General features: G+C 49.6%; 1 protein-coding gene across 4 annotated transcripts in view; it reads left to right on the plus strand.

Annotated features, from left to right (window-relative positions):
- The first annotated feature begins 4,443 nt into the window (after positions 1 to 4,443).
- Positions 4,444 to 19,742, plus strand: part of Rgs12 (regulator of G protein signaling 12) — a 96,368-nt gene continuing 81,069 nt past the window's right edge. For 3 of the 4 annotated variants that reach the window (XM_027387131.2, XM_035452636.1, XM_035452637.1), the window contains exon 1: positions 4,444 to 4,596. The gene's annotated coding sequence lies outside the window, so the exon portion shown is untranslated. Of the gene's footprint in view, positions 4,601 to 19,742 lie in introns of all 4 variants that reach the window. The other variant, XM_035452635.1, reaches the window with a different exon arrangement.

Genomic DNA, 19,742 nt, shown 5'->3' on the forward strand with positions numbered 1-19,742 from the left:
GCTGGCTTAGGGTTCTTAGCTACTGTTTTCTAAGTCCCTCATGTCTCCTATCCACTTTCAAAGTTGCCAAGTCCCAAATAAACCTTTGGCTGTCATTTATGGGGTGGCCTCTGTACCTGCTTTCAAATCTGCTCCCCAACTTTTGTCCCTCCTATCAAGGGCTCTGCTAGGAGCATGAATGGCAAACATACCTGGTGGACCAGCCACTTGCAGCTCCTCAAGTCTTATGCTTGCTTGTATGGACATTGTATCCTCAAGGCCTAACTGTTGCACAGAACTGGTGTTCAAAAGCATTTGACAGTTGAGGTCTGGGTATTTGTATGTGTGTGACTTTGGGGGACAGTATTGCACAGCTGCCTTATTTTTATCGATAGGCATACAGCTTATATTGGCATATAGCCCAGGAAGGTTATGGGTGGGGTAGGGATAACAGCTGGTTCCAGAGGACAACCCCAGAGCTGAGCCTATACAGGTGGGCAGATGACAAGAGGTGGCCAATAGGTGGAGCAGCATCTTCAGCAGAGCACAGGGACCTGGGGGGTGGGTGGGGGAAGAGGCTGCTGGACATCTGGACAGGGTAGGGTAAAAGGGTCAGGGAAAGAACACCCTGACCCTAACTTGATCCTAAGACCGGGGATAAGGAAAAACACCCTGACCCTGACTTCTTAGCTAGAAGGAACTGAGTATGGGAACAGAAAGTACAGAGAGAACTTGGAGTGGAGGTGAAATAGAGAATAGATTATCTATTGGAAATAGAGAATCTCTTTCCATTTCCCTCATCACTCACAGAAGTTGTACAGGTCCCAAATAATATTAAGATCTAGGGTGCCATTATGCAGCTATTTGGATTAATTATCTAAGGGGTACTGAGACTAAATTTGATTGGAAAAGTGAATAAATTTAGATCCCCTCAGGTTGGGTGCCAGGTGTAGAGGCTGGAGGTTTTCTGAGAGGCATCCCAAGGGGGACTGGGAGGGTATGGAAGGCACCATTCCCATGGATGAGAGAGGGGAAGGAAAGTGTCAATGAGGCCTGTAGTCCCAGGCATCCCCAGGACTCAGGGAGGACCCAATGAGAACCAAGCTGTTCAGTGGATCATCACTGTACTCAATGGGGGTCTGTGACTTCCCCTTGGTGACTGGTACCAGGGCTTTCATAGAGGCCAGAAGGCAAAGATGGAAACTGGTTTCTGTGTGTGTGTGTGTGTGTGTGTGTGTGTGTGTGTGTGTGTGTGTGTGTAATCCACAGGAAGGGGTCAGGTAACAGTTTCAAAAGCCACAAGGGCCTAGAGGAGCTGTGGCAGCTCTAGGGAAGACAGGAGTCAGGCCTAAGAAGACTGCAGGATTGCAGCTCTAAGGATGGGGTGTAGGGTCAGGAGAAGAGGGCCAGCTGTAACCTTACAGACCTTGGCTGGGGGGTACCTCCTCCTCTAAGAGTACAATAGGGGTTCCAAACACTCATTGGTCACTTCCTCAGACTCAGGGAAATGTTTACACTGACCAAAGAGTAAACTTTACCTGATTGTCACTGGTAGATGGGATGCCAAGTGATTGGTGAGCCCAAAGGGAGTTTGTTGTGGGTGGTCCAGAGATGAGGGATAGGGTCCCAGTGTGGCTCAGACCCCGAGGGACAGTATAGGCACCAGGAGAGCCTATCTGAGTCAAGGGACCAAATGTAAGTGTTGTGTTTCTGCTCCTCCAGGGGAAAGTTTCCCCAGTGTTACAACTCTGCTCCTCTAGGGGAAAGTTTCCCCAGTGAAAGAGTTACAGCTCTGCTCCAGGGGAAGGTTTTCCCCAATGCACTTGTAACAGCTCTGTTCTGGCAGGGGAAAGTTCTGGGCACCCACAAGGCTAAGTACATTTATGGGAGGCCCCAGCAGGGCAGACCAAAGCTGCAGGCATGTGTATTGCCTTTCTAGGCCTGTCTTTATACTCAGCATGATGTCCTCTAGTTCATTCTCAAGGCTGCATAGAATGCTATTATAATCCCATATTTTCTTTATCCCCCTACTTATAGGTGGGTTCCATATCCTGGCTATTGTGAACAGTGTTACAATGAGCATGGAGTACCGCTGTCTGACATACTAACCTCACTTCCTCTGGATACATACCAGTAGTGGTATTGTTTGATGACATGGTTGTATTTTTAATGTTTTGAGGAACCCCCATGTGGTTTCCATATCAACATCCTCATCACCAGTTCATTGACATCAAACACATATACACTGTGCAGCCACCTCCCTGCCCATCTTTCAAAACTTAAAGCTGTCCAGCTTGGCTCCTTATGTGGTCACCTTGGCTGAAGCCACCATTCCCTGCCTGAGGATTCAGACAGGTGACTGATTTCTGGCTGTCTTGGGCTCTGCATGCTTGCCCTTGTAAGGGAGGGAGCTACCCAAGATTGACAAATCATAGAGATGGCAACCTAAAGCAGTAAAGGAACAGAAGAACATGGGCTGCACATGATCTGCTCATACATGACCACACAAGGGTCTTGGCTGGAAAAGTAGAGATTCCACATTGTGATCAGCTTTTCCACCAGCCTGACGATCCCAGGCCCTTGGGGACTGTTCCTTAAGCTCTCCTCCTGTTCCTACCCCAAGTATAAGGCATGTGGAAGCCAGGCTAGTGTGCAGGAAATAAAAGGCAAACAAGTCCCCTGTGCTGGACATCCTTCACCACCTCTCTGAGGGCTGCTGTCCATTCTTCTAGGCCCCACCCACAGCTCTGGTAGTCAGGGCCCTGCCTGTGACCTGCTTCCTTCTGGCCTAGTCGTGGAGCAGAGGCTCCCTGCCTTCCCCCTACCCCCTTCTCTGTACTTTCAGGATAGTTTATGTCCACTGGGGAGCAGATGATCAGGGTTACAGGCATCAGGAAGACTGTTAGCATCTCAGTGACCCACCCACCCAAGAGTACAGGGGCTGTGCCAAGTAGCAAGGGTTGGCTGAAGACTGGAGAATGAATCAGTAATAAATGTTTAAAGGGGAAAAAGACAGGAGAGGAGGAAGCAGGGCCAAGAAAGAAAGGGCAGAGAGATTCTGAGGAGGTGGGTGAGGCCAAGACAAGAGGTATGAGGTGGTACCACATCCACAGAACAGCGCATCCACAGAAACAGCGTCTATGCTATCGCCACTGGCCCAATGTCACAGGGCTTCCTATTCAGGACACATCGACAGCCAATGTGTCTACTAATGCATTAACCTGAAGTTGCACACAGACCAGAACCCAGGGATTTGCTGTCCTTCTGGAAGCACTGGAGGGGCTACTAGCCATGACTTACATTTCCTGATTTAAGGGAGGAAGCGAATGTTGAAGGTTATTGCTGTGGGTTTTTCCGTGGTGATTTAATCTCAAGTTTAAGAAGCTTGAGCCAGGTTGGGGGTAGTGTTTGAGAAAAACAGGGCCCAGACAATGAATTCCTAGACTGAAGTTTTTTTTTTTTCTTAACATGTGGATCTTTCAAGAAAACGCCCAGTGACCTGTTTTCTTAAAGTACTTTAGCTAGCCACTACCTGGGAATGAAAACTTACGAAGAAGCTGTGCTTCCCAGGAAGACAGTTTGGGAAGTGAAGGGGAATCCCGCCTTGTCGTCTTTCTCCGAAGGAAGGTCTCCTTGGGGTAGACAAGTGTTCTGGAAACGTTGGGCGAAGGAGCTAGAAAACTAGTGTTTGCAAACTACTGCATCATAGCCTGGGTGTTCTTGCAGCAGGGTAGGTGCACCTCTCTCCATCACAAAGGCACACCTCTCAGGTGGATCACCTCTGTCGTGGCAGGTGAGCAACTCCCCGCCCACCCCTCACAAGGTGCCTTGCGCCCTGAAGGATGACGAAGTGATCACTTTTCTCTACATGCGAAGAGCCCTCTGCAGCCACTCAAAACAAACAAACAAACAAAAAACTCCTTCTGGCTTTTGCAGCTCGAAGGGGCAACTCAAGCCCACAGCTAGACCAATACCTCCTCTACCGAGCGGAAGTCCCACCCCGGCCTGCAGGCCCGCCCCGCCCCTGCCTAGCCCTTTGCCCAGGAGATTGTGTTTTCCGTTAGGTCTTCTGTCTCGGGCATGTCCCTACTTCCTGAGCACTCCAGTCCTGGGAACTGGACCTCGTCGGTCCCCGAGCGGCTGTCCAATAGCTGGACTCCGCCCTTCCAGGGGCCCCTCCCCCAGAAGCGGGACCCTGAAAGTCCCTGACTTGGGCAGTCTAACGGTCTGACCCGCTCCCACATCAAACCCGGTTCCCGAAACCCTGAATCCTCCAAAACCCTGAGTCCCGTTGGATCCTGAGTGAACCCCGCCTCCGAGACCGCTATTCCCACCCTCCAAATTGACTGGACCCCGCCCTTCCTGGAGCCACGCCCCCAGAAACTGGACCTCGCGGGTCGGAGACACCGAGTCCACAACGGCCTGGCCCGCCCCTCACCGGCCCCGCCCCCTAGATCCTGGGCCCCGCCCTACAATGACTGGATTCGGCCCCTAGGAGCGGGAGCTCCGCTATCTGGGGTCGGACCCCGCCCCTCCCGGAGCCCCGCCCCCGGCCCGGCGACAGCGGTGACCGTTGGTGCTTTCGGTGGGCGCCCGGCGGGAGCAAGCGGCGGCCCGGTAGGTGAGCGGGGCCGGCGCGCCTCCTCGCGCGTCTTTCTTCCCTAGCGCGCGCCCCCGCACGGCCCGGGCTGGTCCGCCTGCGGCCGTGGGGCCGTGCTCGGGCGCCGCCCGCGCCTTCTTTGTTCGCGCGGGACTCCGGGAACTTGCTCGCGCGGACAGCGGCCGGGGTCCCGCACGGGCCGGATGTGCAGGTTCTGCACGGGCCGCAGCCCGCCGGACTCTGCGGGATCTGACCCTGCTCAGAAGCGGGCCCGGCCGGTAGTGAGGGGAATTTAATGTCCAAAACAGCCCGCGGTTGCATTGTTTGGGCAGAAACGGTTTCCAAGGACCCGAACTGAGGAAATGTAGGGCAAGAACACAGGGCAGCCTACAGCGAGGATTATGGAGTATAAACGGAGGGGCTAGAGCTGTGGAGCGTAGACAAGGGAGCTCAGAGCTGTCGAGTGTAGACAGAGGTGCTCAGGCCCGTGGAGTGTAGACAGGGACCCCAGACCTGTGGAGTATAGCCGGGGGGGGGGGGGAGGACTGTGGATTGTAGACGGGACTTAGCTGTGGAATGTAGATGGGCGGGGGTGGGGGTGTCTCAGTCCCCTGGAGTGTAGACAGAGGGGCTCTGACCCATAGAATACAGATTGAGGGGCCCAGGCTCCTGGAATGGGCTCAGACCCATGGAGGGAGAGCTGGTACAAGGGAAGTCACCCTGGGAGTAAAACCTTGAGCCTACAGTAAGCAACTGGTGTGTGTGGGTAATGGGAGAGGGGCAAAATCAAGTTTGAATCGAGGGATTGTCTTAAAAGTTTCTGAAGGAAGCACAGTTGTCAGTATGAAGTTTTTTCGTGGAAAAACTGAAATAAAAATGTTACACCTTTTTTATTTGGGGGCTGGATGACAAGTACCAAGTACTCAGGTCAGTCTGACAGGACCTGGGCTTCAGGGATACTGTTGAGACAGAAAGTCATGGTGGTAGAGGGGCATGGCTTAGGTAAGGCTCTCGGGTAGGACCTTGAAGTGGTGAGGGCAGGGAGCAGGTGCCTTTAAAAGATGCAAGGCCATTTCTGTGAAGCTACTTGGAAACTACCCTCAGGGGGACTCAGAAGGAGGGTTGCCTTTGACAGGGAGGAGGAGAAGCTGGAGAGCTGGCAGAGGAGGCCAGCAAATACCAGTGCTGAGGAAAGGTCCTCATACTCGGAGTGGCATGTTCCAGGCTTTGCAGGAGTCAGGAGAAGGCAAGGGTCCATACTGAGAGGACCAAGTTGCAGTGCATCACTGAGTGCCAGCTTGTGACAGGAGGCACTTTGTGGTTCTATGTGGCACACAGGACAGGGCCCAGGGTCAAGGATTGGCTCACTTTTTGCCTTATGTTTAGAACAACAACCTTAAGATGGAAGGTGTGTGGTCACAGAGGTGACATTGAGCCTGGTGAACTGGCTGCTGCAGTAGGTCCTTCGAGGATCCCAGAGGTGGGAGAGGTTGAGGCTGAGCTCTGTAGTTTTAATCCTGTTGTCATTTGACATCTGTATCTGAGACAGGCCCAGCAAGCTGGTTCCATCTGGCTGAGGGAGGGTGCTGCCTTCGTTGTGGGCTTCGTGCCTTGCTCTGTCAGCAAGTGCACAATGATGGTATGGGGTGGCTGAGAGCCCTTAATTGTGTGTGTGTGTGTGTGTGTGTGTGTGAGAGAGAGAGAGAGAGAGAGAGAGAGAGAGAGAGAGAGAGAGAGAGAGAGAGAGAGGGATTGATTGCTGGAAACCTTGCAAACATTTACTTACTAGTCAGTACTTGCTTTAGTTTCCTATTGAGATGTTGCAGAGACTTAGAGACTTAAAACAACAGTTTATTCTTCATAGCTCTGGATGCCAGAAATGTGCAGTGGATCTCATTGGCCACATGTCCTTCGGGGATTAGTGAGAATCACCTTACTTCTTATGTCAGGTGGACATCCATGGCACTTGGTTCCAGAATCACATGGCCTTCTTTTCTGTCTTAAGCCTCCCTCTGCCTTAGTCTTTGAAGACATTTAGGATTGCCAGGAGATTCAAAGTTCTTGGCTTACATCTGCAAAGCCCCTGATGTGTTTACCTCTTCTCATTGAGGACAGCTGTGTCCTGCATCTTCCCAAGGGTGGGGCACATGGGTCTACCCAAGGGTCCTACACAGTAAGGACTGCAGTAGTTTGTGGTTTCACTGCCCCGTGGAAGTGTTTCTGGATGAATAATGCCCAGCTGTGAGAGGGTATAGTGTCCATTTGTTCTATTCTCTTTAGGGAGGTGAATGTTCCTACTCCTCCAACAATCCAATGAAAACTACAGTTTCCAGATATCTGCTGAGTAGTAGCCTGTAACCCAAGCACTCAGGAGGATGGTGGTGGGCTTGATGTCTGAGCCTGGGCCAAGTGAGACCTTGTCTCAAAACATCAACAAAAATCACTGGGCTAGAGAGATGGCTCAGTGGTTGAGAGTGTGTACTTCTCTACCAGCGGACCCATGTTTGGTTCCCAGAACCTGCCTTGGACAGCTCACAACTCCCTGTAGATCTAGTCCCATAGGAACGGATCCCTCTAGCCTCCCAAGGCTTTGAAATTCATGAGCATATACACATATGTACACATAGTTAAGAAAACCATCTTTCTGGGCATGGTGGCACACACCTTTAATCCCAGCATTGGGGAGGCAGAGACAGGTGGACCTCTGAGTTAGACGCCAGCCTGGTTACAAATTGAGTTCCAGGACAGCCAGGACTACACAGGGAAACCCTGTCTTAAAAAACAATCAACCTTCCCTTCAAAAATAAAACCCAGAATCTTTTAAAAAGGTCCCCAAACCTCAAGCCCCAAAGCAAACAAGCTTCTGATTTTCAGAGGCTACTGTTTTAGAGGCTCCGAGCTTCTCTCATGGAGAAGTCATCTGTTCCAGGTAGGAACTACCTGGTTAGTGACCCCACTCAATGTCTTTAAAGGTCTGGAGTTAAATGAAAGAGAAGGGGAAAATGTCACTTGTCCTTTTTGTTTCCTTTCCTTGTTCTCTGATGACTCCACTGTCCCCAGCTTTGTAATAAGGGCATCCCCATGTGCTCCCTTCTTTGTTCAGGCAGTCACATACATGTGCACACTGTCTGCTACATTCATGTATTTTGGACATTGCTCATCTATCTCTGAGCCATGGTCTTAGTTTTCCTTCCATGACACCTGTTCACTGGGAACTAACCCATGGGTTTTAAATTCAAACAGGTATTTTGTGCTACTTGCCCAACTCATAAGGGCCACCCTAGGTAGGTGGAGTCTTCAGGTCTCAGCAAATTCTCCCCCATGTCCCATCTTTTAAAAAAAAGTGTGTGTGTGTGTGTGTGTGTGTGTGTGTGTGTGTGTGTGTGTGTGTGTGTGTAATTGAGCCAAGAGCCCTTAACCGCTGGGCCATGTCTCCGTGTGTGTGTGTGTGTGTGTGTGTGTGTGTGTGTGTGTGTGTGTGTGTGTGTGGAATTGAGCCAAGAGCCCTTAACCGCTGGGCCATGTCTCCATGCCCCTTTTAACAGTGTGGCCTCTTGCTTAAACCAGCTGCCATCAGTGAGCTGAGCAAAGCCCTGGAGCACAACTCCCATCATGCACTTGTGGATTGAGCTTGCTGTCACTGATGTACCAAAACCGAATTTCATTACATCTTCATGTTAGTCCACTACCACAGCTGGTGGTATTGGAAGACCATTCTCCAGTATGTTCTGAAGTCTCAAGATCTGCACAGAGCTGTCAACTGGGGTTGCCTGTGGTATACTGCTCTGTATTGTGTTCCTGTGTGCCAGGTTCCTTTTCTGATCTGAGGTCCATCCTTGTTTTGCTAAAACTTCACTTTTTTGGTAGCTAAGAAAAGTAACATAGAACCTTTCCTCCTGATTTTGAAGCCATCCTTCTTACTGTCTAGTTCCTTTTTAGTTTAGCTGGGTATAGAATTCTAGACAGTTACTCTTTTGTCCTTTATGTAGTGGTTGTGGGGGACAGTTTTGAAGCAACTGTAGTAAAGTTAGCTAGAAACAGGAGACCAGGGTGCCCCCAGGGTGCCCCCAGGATGCAGGAAGCTCAAGCTCCTTGGGTGGGACTTTGGGTACCAGGGAACAGCCTTGTCTCTTTATCATTGGGCTTGTCAGAGAAAATATTTCTGTGTAGTGTTTGAGACACTGGAAGGCCAAAAAGCTGTTTGTCTTTTATACAGCATCTAATGATGTGTCTCATGTTTTTGTTTGTGAAATCAGTCAACTGCTTTCCAAGACTCACTTTGCACAGGTTTAAAAACCACAAACAGAAATAAACATCAAGTAGAGATAAAAGAAAACATCAAATAAAAATGAAATGGAAAATTGGGATGGTTTACTTTATTAAATATTTCTAAAATTTGGATCTGGTTATGTGTTTCTGGGATCAGAATTGCCACTGTAGAGCCGTTGACAGTGAGTACACATGTCCTGACAAGCTGTGGCTTCTGTGTGTCCTATTACTTTTCTGAAACTCAGAAACCTAGGTTGTTGCCAAGAGCAGGAAGCATGAGTTGACAAATGGACTCTACCTAGCAGACTATGGCTGGCTTGGATATCATCCATTCCCAAGGCCAGCCCTGGTCTCAGCTGGCTGTGGGGTCTCATTGAGTAGTAATGGAGGCTGGGTACTCCCTCTGCTGATTTCTTGGGTCAGTGTGCTGCTGTTATTGCATTTGAAGGTCTTTGATCTCTGGCAGGTAGACTCCATGCAGTCAGGCCCTTATTGGCTCCTATGGCTCATGGCACCCTTTCATGCCCAAAATTGTATCCTCTACCTGTGAGGGCACTGCAGAAACTGGCACTGTCAGTTTCTGCACTGCTGTAGTGTAGAATCCCAAGAGAACAAGATGAAGTGTCCATTCTTGTGTTCCCTCACCCTTGCAGTGGCATTGCTCTCTCACCTCACCTCTATTGTGATCCTGTGAGTAGCTGGAGGCTCTGCATGCATGCAGACAATGGGGTCTCTACTACCCTTTATGTAGTGGGTGAACCTAGGCAATGTGAAATGGTGCATTTTGGATCTCTAAGTGTTCTAGTCATTGGTGGCCTTGCACTTTCATCTGAAAACAGGTAAGTGTGAGTTGAGCTTTGCCTAGAGGCAGGGTCCATCCATCCTCTGGACATTCTGTGTTCCTGGTCTCTGCTCTGGGGTCCCTGGGTGTGCAACGAGTCCTGGCTCTACTTTCTATGGAAACATCGCTCTTTGGGTCCTTAGCTTAGCTTGTACTTGGAGGGTGCAACAGGGATCTGAGCTGAGCACGTGTGAGTTCTCTGGGGAGGGGCTGTGGAAGCCACCCATGATCATTATGCCTTGTCTCCTGAGGGCTGATAGCTCAGCCAGCATTTAAAGCTTGTTTCATGTGACAGCTGTGGCATTAGCCTAGCTGTGTTGCCTCTGATCCCTCTGCCTGTCAGTCCTCAGCTGTGATGATAGTGTGTATTTGGAGAAGTGGAGCAGGCCATAGATGACTGTCCTCACTTTCTTCTCTACTATCCCTTCTTCTTTCTCCTTTGAAATGTTTTGTTCTAAGATGAACTCAGATTCACTATTTAAAGGAATTCTTAATGCCTAATTTCTATGCTGCTGCTTAGCAGTATATTGAATCTTTGGTGTTAAGACTGCCTGGGATATCTTGTCCTTTTCCCCTTTTCAGGGGGACTATGTATGTCTCTCTTAGGGTCCTGCTTGTTTCCTAGCTTCTCTGGTGGTGTGGATTGTAGGCTGGTAATCCTTTGCTCTGTGTCTAAAATCCATATATGAGTGAGCACATACCATGTTTGTCTTTTTGTGACTGGGATTGGGAGAAGGGGCTTGCTATGCAAGAGTAGAGCCAACTGTGTGACCCTAATGTTTGACCTCAGGTTTCTTGGAGCCTAATTGACTTTTGCAGACCCTGGAGGAACACTGCCTCAAGAAGAGCATGGGAGGGGAGGGACTCTTCTTGTTCAGCCAGGCAGGGCTGCACCATCAGCCCCTGGGTGCACTGACAGTGCAGTGACTGCTGAGCTTCTCTCAAACACACTGGGCACATGAGCTGCCAAGGACTTTCCAGCAGGCTCTGCGAACCATCTCTGAGTGGAGGTCCAGATCCATGGTGTGTTTGATCTCATCTCTTCATTTGTCAATTGATTAGTAGACTTGGATGATGAGATCTTGAGCTATCAGGTGGCTGTCCAGTGGCGGTCACTCCCAGCCAGTTCTTTGGCTTGTTGGAATAGCTCTGATATTGCAGCCTGGCTATCCTGTCATCCTGTCACAGACTCAATTTTAGGGAACCTGTGTGAAAAAAACACCTGTACATGCTTGGCCACCTAGGAATAAGCAATGCTGTTGTGTGTGTGTTTATTGTGGAGTGATGGTAGATCAAGTGATGGTATTTTCATTTTGTGTTCTCTGTGGATGACATTGGTCATCCACTGCTGAACAGCTGGAGGTCCCCAGCACAGTAGCTTACACAGCATGATTCTGTTGTCAGGGCTCACACAGGCTGGGATCTAGCTGTCAGTCCTAGTTGCAGTGGGAGTAGCTGCTTCCAAGTTTCATTTGTGGCAGTCGCTGGCCCCAGAAGATCCTCTTCCAAGGTTGCTAATACGGCTGCTGGCAGACTTCCCATTGTGTTGGCTCCCTGTCATGTGGGTGTCTAGTTAGGGAAGCTCACAACCTGACATCTCCCTCAGAGTAAGAGAGAAGGGGGAGGGCAAGACAAAAGCCACAGTCCTTTTGTAACCTAACCTTGGAGGTGACACTTCATCACTTTTGCCATGTTTTAGTAGTTTGAAATGAGTCACTAGGTCCATTTTACATCCAAGGCAAGAGTACTATTAAGGGCAGGAGAATAGGAGGCCTGGTTATGGGGCAACCTCAGAGGTCACCTCTCCCTGTCAATTGCTGGTCCCAGTAGCCCTGGGACAGAGAAAATGTGTTCCTTGTGGCCATTCCTTGGCAATAGAAGGTCAGAATCTAGCACTTGAGTTGGCTTTGGTGCAGATGAAGCCCTGACAAAGGCTCCGGAGAACAGTTGATCTCCATATGTAGAGGAAACTGAAGGGATAGGCTGCCAACCTGCCAGCACATACCCATGGCAAATGTCAGGTGAAGCTGTCCCCACTGCAGGCCTTCCTGCTCAGTGTGAATAAAAGTGGGAGATGAGATGGCGTCAGAGCTGTGGCCACTCTGAAGTCTGGACTGGCAATGGCTGCAGGTTCCTTGTTAAACACCAAGACTTCCCAGTCTTGTCTCTCTTCTTAGAATGTGCTCTTCTACAGTTGAGACACTTTCACCTGCTTCCTGTTAGGAGGGTTTGAAGGATCCAGTGCCCACTCCACCCCCCCCCCCAGGCCCTCTGCCTCTTTAGTTCCATCTGGTGGTGGTTCTGTTGCCATCGTTTTCTTAGGAACTTGATGGATCTGTGGATCTCCTTGTTGGCACTTCATACGTCCTGAGTTATGGCCTTTGAGATAATCCCTGTTCACACTGTGTGGTGTGGAATCACATCCCTCAGTTTTCCTGAGGCCCCCTTTCCCAGAGTCCCTAGTGGGGTTCTGATGTCTTGTTTAGACCATGTACATAATAGGACAGCTTCACTGGCTGTCTCTCACAATCAGGGACTCTGGAGCATTAGGTGTCATTGAATGGTGGCTGGCAGAGTAGGACTGGGTGTGAGGATGAATATATTTCTAGGAGGGTGTGGATTGGAGAGACAGATCAGGTGAGTGTTCCGGGGGAGTGGTAGACATAGTGTGCTGAACAGGAGGCTGGAAGTTGTCATCCTCCTTCCTCCCTGAGTCCTTTAGATTTCTTTGGCGTAACTGGACTTTAGCAGGGCATCCTGCCTGCCTAGCTGAGAAACCTGTGCATTGCATACCCCTCCATTGTTTACATACCCTACTGGAGATGTGACCAACGATAGAGGTGCTGTCTGTTCTGCTGAACCTTGGGACAGCTAGAGAGGCAGTGCTGTCAGCATGTGCCTGTCTTATAGGGTAACCAGTACAGGTAACCTGGCAGGGAGCAGGGAGTTGCCCTGACCCCAGCCATATATCACTGTACTTCAGCCTAACTTGGAGAGCTCTTGTGTCCCTGGCCGGTCATCTTCCAGCACTTTTGGGGGTGTTTGGTTGGGTTGGGCACAGGGTAATGGGTGAAGAGTTGGGAGTAGGGAATGAGGCAGCCCAAGTTTCCTTTCCTGGAGACTGGAAGGCCCTGTTGCTATGGGCAGCTGGGAAATGTGCCAGGGCGTTTGTCAGTCCTCTGGTGTTTGGTTTCCTTCTGAAAGTGTGCTCATCAGGATCCCGGGTGATTGATATGGGCATGTGTTTGGTCGGGGGACTTCATTGCTTGAGCTTGTGTGAAGTACATCTTGGAGGGGAGCAGACTGTGAAGCAGAGCTTACCTCATGGCAGCCAGGACGTGAAGGACAGGCTGGTAGGAGCTGGGGTTCTGGTACCCCTTCACTACTTTCCCTGTTGCTGAGATAGGATACCTGACAGAGCAATCCCAGGAAGGAGAGGCTGACTAGCTAATGGTTGGTTTAAGGGAATCCAGTCCAATGTGGTGTGGAAGGCATGGTGACTGGGCATCATTGGTGGTGGGAGCTTGCACAGCAGATTGCTACATCTGTGCAGATCAGGAGGTGAGAGCTCAGGCTGGAACTGGACCAGGCTAATTCTCAGGGTCCACACCCCAGTGACCCACTTCTTCTAGTAAAGTCCCACACCTTAAAGGTTTCACAACCTCCCAAATAGCACCACTAGCTGGAGATCAAGTGTTTGAAATATAAGGTCGTTGTGACATTTTGCATTCAAACCTGAGTATATCTTAATGACCTAGCTTCCCCTAGTTGGCCCTATCTCCCAAAGGTTCTCCACTTCGAAGTAGGACTATGGAGCGACCCCTCATTCTCTGGCTCAGAAGCTGCTGGCAGAGCTTCCTCTGGGGGCAGGGATGTGCCTTGCCCTCTAGATCATAGGGTACCAGCTAAAGGCCCTGCCATAGATCTCTTTCTGCCACTATAACAGAGGTACCCAACCTTGGGGTACTCTATAAGGTCAAGAAGTTAGTGTATCTCTCCAAATTTGACTAGCCCTTACTGACTGGCACATGGTCAGTCTCATGGCCATGACAATCTAGCACCACAGAAGTGGGAACACAAGCAAGAAGAAGCCATCAGGGAGGGACCAAATATACCCTTTCTAACAGCCTGCTCTGGTGGAAACTCACTCCTGAGACCAGTTTTACTACTTTTGCAGGGTTGCCTAATGTGTTAAATGTCCCACTACTTTTTAATACTGTTGCATTGCTGAATTATGCCTTAATGTGGGTTTGAGGGGGAGAAGTCTCATTCAGTACCTCTAGAAACTTCCCACCGTGGCCACACATCCATGTACCAGTACACAAGGGCAGGAAGCAAGCCCATGGGGTTTGAGCTTCTGATAGTGGCCCTGGGAGTGGGAGGTGGGAAGAGTGTTCCAAGAAGAGGGTGCAGGGTAGGTGGGTAGGTGATGAGGAGTGGAGCCACCATGTTCCTGCCCTCTGCTTGGTGCCTTCTTTCTTTTCTGCACAGGACCTGCAGCTCCTTGAGTGAGCTCCCCATGTTGTTCCTGTTGTTTCTCTCATGCCTGGCATGGAGAAAGCTCTTGTGTTGATGTGTGGGACAGATGTGGGCACAGCAGCCTGCTTCTTTTTTTCTTTTTTTGTTTTTGTTTTTGTTTTTCAAGACAGGGTTTCTCTGTGGCTTTAGAGGCTGTCCTGAAACTAGCTCTTGTAGACCAGGCTAGTCTCAAACTCACAGAGATCTGCCTGCCTCTGCCTCCCAAGTGCTGGGATTAAAGCCATGCGCCACCATTGCCCGGCCAGCCTGCTCCTTTTAGTGAAGCTGTTTGAGGTGCCCTTGGGATGACAGGCAGGGCATACTGCCTGAGAAGGCAGCCTTCAGAAAGGCAGACTGGGGGTACTCGACTTCCCTGGGGCATTTGGGACCCTGCCATGTCCCACTAGGATACTGGGGGCATCCAGACAGATGACACTTGCCAGGGCTTGTAGAGCATTATGGGTATCTGTTGGATTCTTGACATTCATATCCTTGACCGAGCTGCCTCAAATTGGCCAACCTGGGGACAGTATGCACAGGGCACCAGTCTGTTTAGTGTTTCTAGGGAGTGGTCGTGAGTTTGTTGACAAATCTGGCCACCTCTCTGCTGATGCCTGTGTGAGGACATTGGGCTGGGCTGGGTTCCCCCACAGTGGTCTACCTGTCCCCTGCAACCAGAGTTGGTGTCTTTGAGTACGATGATGATCCTTGACAGATGGTGAAAACTACCTGGTGTTGTACGAATCTGAGCAGATCTCATCTGGATGCCTGCAGGCCCAGCTGGATCATCACATCACATCCCAATGGGGACACAAGATGGAGGTGCAGCCCTCTCTGGTCACACTTCCCTGGTTACCACAGGTTTATGTCTTAGGAATGGGCAAAGCTTCGCTCACTCACTCAGATGCTTGGTGTGAGGAGGGCTAGCCTGATGTGTTAGTGGACTGGGTCTGGAGATTTTGGTCCTATAGGTTTGGCAGCTGAAGTTGTGTGTCCTCTCAGCTTAAGTTTTGTCTGTGGTACAGTCTTGTCCTTTTTCTCTGTTTTATGGGGCACTTTACATGTTCCCTTAGAACTTTTGAGCACAGAGCTCCTTGTCTGTCTTTGACTCTGGGGAATGACCCACTAACTTCTAAACCAACTAACTCACATTGGTACACACTAACCATTTTTCTTTCCTAGGATCCAAGCCACCAGCTGCTCATTTAGAGACTGGATAGGATTAATGAAGTTCACTACAGCTCATGTCCCTTGAGTTGCAGGGTAGGGTGGGGGGCCCTGTCTTTTCGATCCCTCCCATTATTCTCTGGGTTCCTTTTTTCTTAGCTCCCCTCCCTTTGAAAAAGTCACACAAGGCCAGACATTCTCCCAGATGCTGTCACCTGGCTTCAATTTCAGCTGCGGCCAGGGTTTACTGAAGAGAATTCTCTCCTTACACAAACCTACAATTTAAGTTGGAAAACCCCAAACATGCCCTTGAGGTAGGGGCCCTCCTGTCCCCTTTCAGACAAACCCTGCTTATGTTTCATTCTCCTATGTAGCTCAGAGACAAGGCCTCCAAGCTTCTGGCTCCCTTTGCTCTGCTCTATGGTCACCGTGCAGCTCCATGTTTTGGGCTTAGGAGATACTCTATTGTGGCGGCCTGTCATTGTTTGTGTATCTTTATCCTAAGGTGACACCTTCTGGTATCTGTGTCCTTGGCAAGGTTTTGGATTGCTCTCTCCGTGGCCCTTGTGGGCTGGCTGCCTTCTTTGAATCTGGGGAGCTGGCCCTGCCTCTGAGGGTGTTTGGACTTGGCTGGGACTGTGGTTGGGTATGCTTGTGGGAGATGAGCATATAGGAGACCAGTCATGGAGTGGAAATCCCTGGGGATGAGGAGACAGCTGGGACCCATGCCTAGAGGATGAGCAGAAGGAGCAGGGGAATGAGAAGCTGCTGCAAGAGGGAGGCCAGCCATGAGCTGCAGCCAGAAGGGAAGGGAGGGCCTGGTTTCAGAAGTCTGGGAGCACAATGAGGGGACCAAAGAGATACTGAAGGGCTGGGGACAATGATGTAAAGGACTTGAGAGGGAACCCAGGGCCCTATGGTGGGTGGGATGCCTTGTAGCAGAGACAGTGTCAGAAAGCCATGACTAGGAAAGTGTGGTGAGGACAGCTTGAGGCCCTGGGGTCTGAATTTCCTAAGGAGGCTGATGTGTAATAGGGGAGAGAGGTACAGAGGAGAAATGAGGAGAGAAAGGGGAGGGGTGGCTTTGTGTGTAAGACATGTATGTGGCTTGTGTGTTGACAGCAGGTGTTTGTTTTGGTTTTGTTTTGTTTGTTTTTCAAGACAGGATTTCTCTGTATAGCTCTGGCTGGCCTTGAACTCAGAGATCCACATGCTTCTGCCTCCCAAGTGCTGGGATTAAAGGTGTGAGCCTCCACTACTCAGCTATAGCAAGTTGTTGAGAACTCAGTGGGGGCTTGGAGTTCAGTTAGACAGGAGTTGGGTCTTTAAGAAGAAGCAGACAGAAGATTCCTTAGTAGGTGAAGGACTCCATGGCTGACAACAGCTGGGGATATCTGTAGCCAAGGGCGGGGTCACCACTGCCTTTGGGAGTAATTCATGAAGCAGCAGGTGTCAGAAGTCAGTGGTGTCCTTGAGTGCAGAAGCCTTGTGGCCCCTTAGTCTGTGGGCTGAGAGGTCTTCACAGAAAGGAGCTGTTTTTCTCACCTTGCTGCTCTGTGCCTTGCTTGGTGACAACCATGTGGCTTAAGAACCTGCTGGATCCTACCTCTGCACAGTGTCCTGGTGGGTCAGGAGGACAGGCCTGGGCCTCCACAAGGTTCTTCAGGAAGGGACTAGGAGTTAGGGTTGGTATCAGGCTGCTACAGTAATTGGGAGGTTAGGGACCACCAGTTTGTACCTGTGGCATATTGTTAGTGGGGCAGCTATGGGTCTTTGGTGTGTGCCTGATGTAGATGTTGGTATAGGTGGTGCCAGGTGGCTGTTTGAAGTGATTGCTGTGGGGAGGGCAAGAGGTGGATGTGGATCTGCTGGGGGTAGGTCCTGTTAGAGAATGAGTCTTGGTAGTATCTTCGCTGATGGGGCTGGGCTCTGAGGAGGGCCTGTCTCAGGCCCAGTGCCTTCTGTGTTCCATAGACTCTTGTATAGAGAAGCAAGGGGTTTCTTGGTCCTGAAGGACAGCCTGGTACTGCTGACCTCTGGTCCTGGAGCAATTTACAGTGATGACTGACTTTCACAGTAACACCATGGTCAGCATTGTCCCAGGCAGACCATCCCGTGCTGTGCCCCTTCTTCAGTCTCTGTGTTTGCTTCTGGAGCTGCCAAAACAAGAAACTATAAGGCTGTGGCTTGACAGCTTGCCATGTGGTGACTTGTGGGTCTGGTGACCTGGCTAAAGTCATGGTGTCACAGGGCTGATTCTTCCTGGAGGCTTTGTTGCCTCCATCTTATGTCCTGGGCTCTACTCTTGGGTCCTCCAGATGCACATGCTGTCTTAACTTACTGATACTTCTCCCATCCCTTTCACTGGGCTCCAGGACTCCATGGAGCTCCCCTGAATGATCAGGACTCTGTCTCCCTATCTCAACATCCTTAACTTGAGCTCATTTGCCAGGCTTTGTGGCTGGAGAGGGGTCATGCATGAGTTGTGGGCATTACAGTGCAAATGTGTTAGGGACCCAGTTCTGCTCATCACTGCTCAGAGAAGATCCAGTGAGATCTTAAAACAGCTTCTTGGTCATCTTCAGCATGGGGTGGAGCCCAGGGCTTTTCATATGCTCATCATTTCTATATAGGAGTTTACTCCAGCTTCAATATACATCTTATTAATGAGTAATAAATAGTTAAACTATGATAGTTAAACTTAGATATTAAGCAATGTCATATTTTATAGATAAGTTGTTTTTTCTTCACACCTGTGTATCAAAAGTTATTCTACTCAAACATGCATCCTGTGTGTCATTGTTCCCGCTGTCAGGACCATTCCTACAGTCTCCTGATGCTCTTCACTTCATCTAGCTATTTAGCCTTGGTGTGTCTGTAAATCATTTAGAATCTGCTTTCAATTCTGTTACTAGAAACTATCTCAAGACACAAGAATGTCTTAAGAGAGTAATTAATTCAGTGACGTATTCTGCAAATACCCAAGCTCACTATTGTAGTTTGGATCTTCACATTCCAACCACTACTGTACTGCCTTTTCTTCCCGACATGGGGCCTCATACTGTAGCCCAGGCTGACCTCAGCCTTATAGAGATCTCCTGCCTCAGTCTTCTGAGTATGATGGTTATAGATGTATGTGTATTGATATCTATTTGTATGTGTGATGTATGTTGTATATGTAGTGTGTACATACACACGAATATATGTATGTGCATGTGGCGCATATGGAAGCCAGTTACTCTCTCTCTCTCTCTCTCTCTCTCTCTCTCTCATGTGTGTGTGTGTGAGAGGGAGAGAGGGGGGTTCTTCAAGGGTAGCTCTGGCTGCCCTTGAACTCACACAATCTGCCTGCCTCTGCTTCCTGAGTGTTGGGCTTAGGCTTCCATCTGGCTTCCATCCTATTTTTTGAGATGAGGTTTCTCACTGAATCTGTAGCTTGTCAATTAGGCTGCATTACCTCACCAATAAGTCCCTAGTATCCTGTCTCTTTCTCCCTAGTCCTGGAATTACAGGTATGCATTGCTTTGCCCACTTTTTTTTTTTTTTTTTTTTTTTTTTTAAGTGCTAGTGATCAGACTCAGGCCTTTTGTGTTTACATAGCAAGTGCTTTACCAACTGAGCCACCTCCACCACCCCTGTTTTGTTTTTAAAGATAATCTTGAAAGAGTCTTAAGCAGTAGAGTTCTCACAACATTAGACACCCATCCAAGAGATGCCTGCATGCGGGGACGGCATCTGCCTCTACTGGTGGGAAAGGTTCCTTGTGCCTCTGCTGGCTCTGTAGACAATGTGGTTTATGTCTATACTTGCTTTTCTTTTGGGAGACTGGAGTTTTTATACATACTGTACAGAGGACACCAGTAGAGACAACCCTGGACTCTGAGTCTCTGCTGGGCCCCTGCTTGGACATTTCACATATGCATGTTGTCACAGCTCCTTGTTAGAGGGAATTAAGTGTGTCCTTGTGATTTCCCTGGGAGAGCCTGATTTCTTGGGCATTCCTGTGTATCTTTCCCTCTGCTCTTTACCTTGAGTCCTTCAGTGTAATGAATCTGAACTTGGGTGTGCTCTGTGCCGAGTCCCAGGAATCCTGTGGATCACTGTCCTGGGTGGTGTGGGGGGACCCTAACATTAGTCTGTTTTTTTTTTTTTTCAAGTTTACAGTTCATTTGGTGTTAACTGGTAAGCATAGAATTTTCCTACAGTGATCTATATTTTTTAGAGTAAATTAGGTACATTTTCTTAAGGCTGATTGAAAAATACCCTCAAGGAGCTGGGAGAGATGGCTCAGCCATTAAAGGCTAAGACTTACAGCCAATAAGGCAACATATCCTAGAATCTCAGGCCTGGATTTTAATAACCACCAGT

Source organism: Cricetulus griseus (genome assembly GCF_003668045.3).
Source record: "Cricetulus griseus strain 17A/GY chromosome 1 unlocalized genomic scaffold, alternate assembly CriGri-PICRH-1.0 chr1_1, whole genome shotgun sequence".
In the NCBI taxonomy this organism is placed as follows: Eukaryota; Metazoa; Chordata; class Mammalia; order Rodentia; family Cricetidae; genus Cricetulus; species Cricetulus griseus.